Here is an 8,464-nt window from a genome sequence, read left to right as displayed (position 1 = left end):
GATGATAAAAATTTTCTCCATCTCATTGCATATGAATGAGGAAACTTTTCAAAGACATGAAATGATTGTCTCATGGTGATATCACAAGTACATCTGAGACACGCATCGAGTATAAAATCCAAGATCATGTAACCTGGACGTGGTTCTATAGTGTAGCGGTTAGCACGTCTGCTTTACACGCAGTAGGTCCTGGGTTCACACCCCAGTGGAGCTACGGTCCAGGGTCTACGGCCATGCCACCCTGAACAAGTCCGATGTCAAATCTTGGAAGCTAAGCAGGGTCGGGTCTGGTTAGTACTTGGATGGAAGACTACCTAGGAAGACCAGGTGCTGTAGGCATAAATAATAATTAAAAAAAATAAAAAGATTATGCTACCCGACCCAAATCTAGTTCTGACTCCATATGACATGTTCTGCAGGGTGTATTTTGTTCATATTTAGTAAGCATAGTAATGACTGTGCATTTGGGTTCAACCTCAAACAATGATACAGACAACAGCATTATCACCAACATTATTCCCTTAAACTGTTAGTTTTTCAACTCTTCTCAAAATACCAGCTAAAAAGTGAAGTACAGAATGCCATTTGAAGAGTTCTAATCTATCCATTCTGTTAGAGTCCGTAAAACTCCAGGCTTGGAATAAAGCCAAACCCACAGAACGTTTCTTACTTGGACCACATCACCTTAGGCCCTTTCACAATTACCTTCACTGTACTGTGTTTCAATGTCATGTCCTTGACTTCTATGAAGAAATATGTATTACTGCTTTTACAACAAAAATATTGTTAGGATCATTATGTGTTACCCATTTGAGTACTCTCTATGTAAATCTCATTTGAAGAATATATTATGTAAGTACTTTTATAAAAACCTTTTCCCCCCCTTAAGGAACTGGTATGGTCCTGTCATTTGATTATGAGGTGTATATCATTGATGGTATTCCCTTTATGCTTTGGTTGCCAGAAAGTTCAAGAAGTTCAAGTCATACTCCAGTATCCATGTTAATCCTTTTAGTAAGTATGCATATTTATATTCTCTTCTCTAGATATGACTTTCACCTATTTAGATTGGAATTCTAAATGGAGTATGTGATGATTAATTTTGTGGGTCCCAGGGTGCCTAGATATTTGGTTAAATGTTATTCTGGGTATGCCCGGAAGGTGTTTCTGGATGAGATTAATATTTGAAATGGTAGACTGAGTAGATTGATTTTTCCAATGTAGATGGGCCTCATCCAACCTATCCAAGGCCTGAATAGGATATAGGGCTGAGTGCGAAAGAATTCTCTCTCTCAGCCTCACTGGCTTCAGAGCTGAGATCAGTTTTCTCCTACCCTCAGATCTTCTGGGTCTAGACTGCTCAACTTCCACAATCACATGAGCCAATCCCTTATATCTCTTGACTTTATAAACGTATAAAATTTAATTCATATCCTTGAATTCTTGTATACACATTTATATTCACTTCCATATACCATATATATGTATATGTACACATTTTTGCATATGCACATATATATTTTCATATATCCATATATAGTTTTGAGTTCTGGTTAGTCTGCTGTTAGCAACATCTCTTTAAATATGATTCCTTCAGAATATATGAGTTAATATTAAATAGCACTATATAGTTTACAAAGTGCTTCCATATCCTTAAACCTTAATTCTCACATTTTACACTTTCAAGCAAGGAGAATGAAGCTTAGAAAGTTTAAGAAACTCACCCAGCCCCTACTACTAGAAAACATCAGCTCTGGGGTCTGAACCAAAATAGTCTGGAGCTGGAAGATCTTTGGAATGGTTGAAGGGATGTATTGATCCAAGGGAACAGAATGTGATACTTACCTTCTAAATGGTTCCCTTGATATCACCTCAAGTATAACAGCCTTCAATTTGAGTGTTACATATACTTGCATAACTGCCTATAAGAGAAAAAGAATAAGATCCTTTTTGAGCTTCTGGTCACTCTCCACAAAGGATCTCAGCAATGAAGTGAAGAACAGTCTGGTTTCAAGGGCCTTCATTGCTCATCCCTCCAGGGTTGCACTAATCTAAATGACACTTTCCTGAGAATTAGAAAAGCTCTAGGGGGCTTGAGATGCCCCTGTGTCTTATTGACTTGGTAAGTGAAAACACGGTGACCTCAGGGCCTGCTTGCCCCAAGACAGAGGCCTTTGCTAGTGATTGGCAGCCGTTCACATTGAACTTCACTACCCTTAGCCCTTTTCTTTCTCTTTCTCCTCCCTTTCAGATTATTTCCCCTCTTTTCCTCTCTCGTTGTTTCCCCGCCACACACACCTCCCTCTGCTTTATGGTGGGCTTTCCAAGGTCCACAGTTAGGCACCACATCTCGTTGGCTGGCTGACCCTCATCCTACCATGTTAACCCCTAGAATTTAGAGCTCTTTTCTGGGGGCTATAATCCAACAGAAGCATCTTAGTCTGTAGTGTTCCCTTGAGAACACTACAAAAATTACAAGCAAAGTAAGAATCTTCACTAACTCTCCCAAAAGCTAGCCCCTGGCCTGTACAACTAACTTCCATTCTTGATGTACTGGTTGAGCTCAACCAGGGAATCACTATGTTCAGCCAATCAATCCAGAGATAAACTTGATGTACTGGTACCAGCTCAACCAGGGAATCACTATGTTCAGCCAATCAATCCAGAGATATAATGGTATTTGTAAACAACCAATATTGAGAAATAAGTCTTTATTGTTAAAGTAATTTCTGCCAGGAATCACAGGTCCAGCTTGTCAAGCCCAGGATTTCAGAAAGCACTTCCTATATAATAGTATGAAACCATCTGTTCTGAAGCAAACCATTTCATTCATCACTTAATGTTCAGAGTCAATTAAACAAACTGTGGATCAAGAAAGGAAATAAGTAGCAGCCAACAAATAATTTTCACAATAGAATTGAAATGAATCAGAGCATTTAATTCAACATTCCTCCTAATCAACAGTGAAAGATGATGCAGCTTCATGCATTTATCTTAGCCATAATAAAGAATATTCTTTCATGCTTATGAAAGAAAAACTTTCTCCAAGAATTTGGTGTGCAAAATTAACAGCCAATTCACTCTCCTTTTGACTGCTCTGGGGAGTGGGAAGCAAGAAAGTATCTTTGTCTCCCCAGCTGGCACAATCTAGGAGGTCAGTAAAAGAGCTAAGACACAGGACATATGAAACTTGGAGCCATCGCTCTCCTATATTCCATCTGGCCTACTTGGCTAGACTTCTTCCCAAATACCTTGGGCTTCTCCTCAGATCTATGTTTTCCGATTCCTTTGTGGAGAGAGTTTATGTTCTTTCCAGTTTGGGTTCTTGGGCCTTGTGTAAATTACGGGGTGTTCCTGAGCATGCTGTGAGACAATAATGAAGTTATCCTGTCTTGTTTTTTGGGGGGTGGGGGGACATTTTAATGTTAAATACAAATAATTTTAGATGTAGTAATCATTTTAAGTACTTTAATACAAATATAAAAAGCTTCTATGCATTTATGTCATCTACTAATTATAAGATGTGCACTCCACTCCAGGTTAGTTTAAGAGGCCTGTCTACCCCAAGGACACACAGCACCTTATGGTCTGAAATCCCACTCAGCCAAGAGAAGCTCATAGATTAATGAACTTTTGTAGACATAAGGGAGGAGTGATCATCTCAGGCTAGGTTTAAATGATGAAAAGTATAAAGATATATTCCAAATGAGCAATGCAAAAACACACTCATAAACAAAATAATGGAGGAAAAAAAGATAAAATGACCTCTCTGAGTGGCTAAAAAAATTAGTATAGCAGACGTTTATAAAATCTGGACAAATATGCTTGTACTTGAAATTTATTTTCTTCGAAACATATATTTTCCTCTTACTCTATAATGGTTGCCTCTAGCTGGAAGATAGTTTTCTATATTTTCTACTTCAAAACTTTTTCAAGTTTTAAATAATGTATATGTAGTGTTTTCATATTCAGAAAACATATATGTACTATTAAAATTCCGCACTGTAGGTCCACATATTTAAAAGCAATTGGCTGTCAGGAATAAAATATGATATCTACAATAGAGAAACAAACAAGGGGAAAGTGAGCATCTGATCATCTACAGCACCTCTGAAGGACTTTTAAACATACCTAATATTCCAGAGGTAGAGTATGGATTGAGATGCTATGAGAATTTCCAATGTAGGACCCAGAGCCCCGGGAGAGGGAGGTTGTGTGTGGAACCCGGGACCTCACCACTGTTCCAGGAATTTTCTTCAGCCTGTATCTAGGGGTGCTGGGATGGAATAGAGCTGGTGAAAGGACTCCCTACTGCTTAATGAGGACATAAGTATTCCCTAAGGAGGCCATTTCTGCCATAAGGAGAAAATTAGGGTAAAAATACAAATTAAAACAACAATGTAATTTCATTTCCCCCATACCACCAGATTGGCAAAATGGTTAATGTTTGTAAATAACGAGTGTTGGTAAGGGTTTAAGGAAATGAGTTTTCTTGTACAGTGCTGGCTGGGGTGTAAATTGGTATAGCTAATTGAGAGGGCAATTTGGATTACTACGCTATTGATCCATTAACTACACACACACACACACACACACACACACACACACACAAAACTCAACCATGTCAAGTTCACTGGTGACTATTGTAAGAGTAATAAACAATCTTTCAGTTAGTCCGTAATATCACAAAAGCACAAAAATAAAGAGTATAAAGATTATATTGTACAAAACTGACAATCTGCTCAAATGAGAGAATCCCAAGTGATCATGATAAGAGATCTTTAGCCAACTGCCTTTTGAGAACAGAGGTTAGGTGGGGCATGGAAACCAATCAACCAGTTTTGTTATATTCAAATTCACAGTATTATAGTATCTATCCTAGAGAAATACATGTAAGTATAAGATTATTTACTGGAGTACTGCTTGCAATAGAATAGAAATCACATAAAAGTTTATCAGTAGGAGAGTGCTTAAATTACAACAGCTTCCTATGATGAAGCAGTACAAGAATGAGCTACATATATAGACATGGGAATATCTCCAAGATATTATTAAATAAAAATTTTAAAAACAAACTATAGAATGTTAAGTACCACTGACTCCATGCATGTAAAAATTAAATATATGTATTTACCTTAACAAATGTGTATAAATTAATTTTTAAAGTTCTAGGAAAACAGTGCCATGTGCAACTTGATGAGGATATATTCTGCAAAATGTGTTGTTAAGTGATTTCGTCATTGCATGAGCATCACAGAACACACCTACACAAACCTAGATGGTATATAGCTCACTATGCACCTAGGCTATATGGTGTAGCCTACTGCTCCCAGGCTACAAGCCTGTACAGCATATTACTGTACAAAACAACAGAATGTTAAATTAAGCACAAGAGAGAATGATGCAATCAAGAGACGTGGTAAACACCAGATGTATGAGGCTGCTCCCCGTGTAACATGGCACACAGTTTTAAAGCAAACCTTTTTTTGTAAGTTGAAAGAATACCAACTAAAATAATCATAAGAAGTAGAGTAAGTACATAAGCCAGTAACATAGTGTTTATTATCATTACCAAGTGCTATGTACTACTACGCTGCCAGTTGTGTAAAGGTATAACACATAATTGTATGTGTTATACCTTTACACAACTGGCAGCGTAGTAGGTTTGTTTACACCAGCATTAGCACAAACACATGAGTAATGCATTGCTTTATGACATTATGACTTTACAAGGCATACGACATCACTAGGCAATAGAAATTTTTCAGCTACATTATAATTTTATGGGACCACCTTAGTATATGTAGTCCATCATTGATCAAAACATCATTGTGTCACTAAAATGATGGCAGTAGTTACACCAATGTAGGGAATATGATAAAGGGGGTCAAAAGAAACTTTAACTTAATCTGTAAAGTTTAATTTTTAGAATTGACAATGAAAATGTGTTTGTGTACAGCAGGTCCTCGAATAATGTAATTTCACTCAATGTTGTTTTATTATAATGTTCATGCAGGGGAAAAAAAAGCAGTTCCCAGCCAAGGCTATTGTTTGTATGGAGTTTGCACATTCCCCATGTCTATTGTGTTTTCTGTTGGAATTCTTTTTTCCAATTCCCTTCCTAAAGATGTGTATGTTGGATGGATTGGTGTGTCTCCATTGTCCCTGTCTGAATGAGTGTGGATGTGAGTGGCCTGTCTGCAGAGCGGGATTCTGTTCCTGCCTTGGACCCTTTATAAATTTTCCCTGGTTATTTAGTAAAGAAAGCTTCATACCTTAAGAGAAGAAGGAGAGGAGAGGAAGAGAGAGAACAAAAGAAAAGAGTATGAGGAGGATGTACAAGTTAACCAGGGAAAACCATGCTCACCCCTATATCCCGTGAGAAAAAAGGGCTCCTGCTTTAGAATCCTGGCCCTCCCATTTAGCAGCTAAGTGAACTTAAGCAAGTGTCATCATTTTTGGACACTCAGTTTTCTCTTCTGCAAATGAGAGAGTTAGTAAGAAAGCCTAGGTAAGCTGTCTAGCTTGGCATCTGGTTCATAAGTAGGGAGTAAGGCAATAGTGCTTCTGACAGAGCTATTGGGAATTGAGGCCATGAGAGCAAGGTGCTTGCTCATCTATGATGAAATATGATTAATTTTATCTTATGGAGGCTGACCAACTCCTCCCACCTGTTATTTAACAAAGAGAAGGGAAAGCGATTTCATGGGCAAACTTGAACCTTAGATCTGCAGAAATCCAGACATCAGATTTATCTATGTTTTAGGTTATCATTACCATTGGACTTTACATTTGCAGAACTCAGTAATTTGCAAAGCACTTTCCTTTCCATTATCTAATGTGATCCTCACAACAACCTGGTTAGGTTATCAGGGCAGATGATATTTGCATTTCCAGAGGAAGAAATTAAGGCTCAGAAAAGCTAAGTGATTTGCAAGGGTCGCTTAGGAGTAGAGCAGGGATTCAAATTCAGTTTCGTGTGGTTACAAAACCTATACAATTTCCACCACACTGCTGTACCTCACCACTGGTTACTTAATAATATGAGCAATGAATGCAGGTGGAACGGACAAGGTAGAGCTTAGGGGGATGGCAGATAGAGCTAAAGGACAATAATTTTTGGATTGTCTCCCACTACCAGTTTACCACATATCACTATCTACTTTGTGGTTACTCCATAGAAAGGACAGCAGATACCAGCTTCCTTTGTGGGAAAATGTGCTCTCAGTTAAATCTTTTGTGTAATCCAAAACCATCATGCTTGAATCCTGTATCTGCTTTGAGATATAATTCAGGGCAGGTCATTGTCTGTCTTTCTCTTTGATAAAGTTTTCCCGCTTTCTGCAACTCTCCACTCTTTGACACAGGGAATTTTTATACTCCATATTTGTTTGAGCACCTTCTGAATCTTTGGAGGATTTTCTGAGATTATGTTCCATCCATGAATCGTTTTTTTTCCCAAGATCCCCTTCTACTGTCAGAAGCAGATTGTCCTTTACTCTTAGGGGTATTAAAATAGATTTTCCTTCTCTCTACGTGTGAAGTGAACTGTGACCATTTGGCTTAGGTGGCTTTGTTTCTGGCCAGCAATAAAAGAGGGAATTTGATGAGCAAAAATCATCTGGGCTGGTTTTCAAGACCTTGGTGAAAAGTTTCAAGATTTGAATGTTCTCAGATGCAGTCACACACCATTGAAGATGAAAAAAGAGGAGGAGGGAGAGGAGGAAGGTGAGGAGAAGAGAGAGAGAGAAGAAAGAAAAAAAATAAAAAGGAACAGAAAAGAAAAGAAAAAAGGTAAAGAAAAAGAAAAAAATTTGTTTTACATCAGGATATGCTGACATTTTAAAAACAATGTATTTTTTCCGCCTGCGCAACACATCCAAATCAGGACCTATAAAAGTCAGCCCAGAGTCACGTTTCCTTAATGTCTCTTTGCTTCAATAATATGCTAAAGTAGTTATAAATCCTTTGTCTGAAAGAGGGGAAGGAAAGACAAATTTTTCATCCAGGAGACTTGGGTAAGATAGGGAGCCAAATACCATAATGTCTTCTTAAGCCCTTCAACAAGATTACTTAAGAGACTGATTTTCACTGCCAAAGCAAAGCGAAGAACTAAAGCAATTTGCCACATAAATTAGATAAACTTAGCCCAATTTCATCAAAAAATTGAGAATTTGGGAAGTCAGGGGAAGTAGACTTTCTTTGCCTGGGGAGTACCCTCACTTTTCTGTTCCATTTATCACTGGATATCAAGTTCTTTTTAAAAATAAAGTAAGCAGGTAGGAATGCAGCTTATTAAAATTTCTACTTTATTGTTCTACAAAATTAACACTGAGTATTAACTATATGCTAGAGATTTTGCATATATCATCTCATTTAATTCTCATGACACATCCTCAGAAAAAAATAACCCTTATTTTCATTTGAGGAAACTGTGTTCTAAGAGAGATTTACTAAACTGCCC

General features: G+C 37.7%; 1 pseudogene; it reads left to right on the top strand.

Annotated features, from left to right (window-relative positions):
* Positions 1 to 223: 223 nt before the first annotated feature.
* Positions 224 to 339, top strand: LOC111741418 (annotated as a pseudogene).
* Positions 340 to 8,464: the final 8,125 nt, after the last annotated feature.

The sequence above is a fragment of the Pteropus vampyrus genome, unplaced genomic scaffold (assembly GCF_000151845.1).
Source record: "Pteropus vampyrus isolate Shadow unplaced genomic scaffold, Pvam_2.0 Scaffold77, whole genome shotgun sequence".
Classification (NCBI taxonomy): domain Eukaryota; kingdom Metazoa; phylum Chordata; class Mammalia; order Chiroptera; family Pteropodidae; genus Pteropus; species Pteropus vampyrus.
Note: the sequence above shows the minus strand (reverse complement) of the source record. Positions and strands in the feature narration are given on the sequence as shown.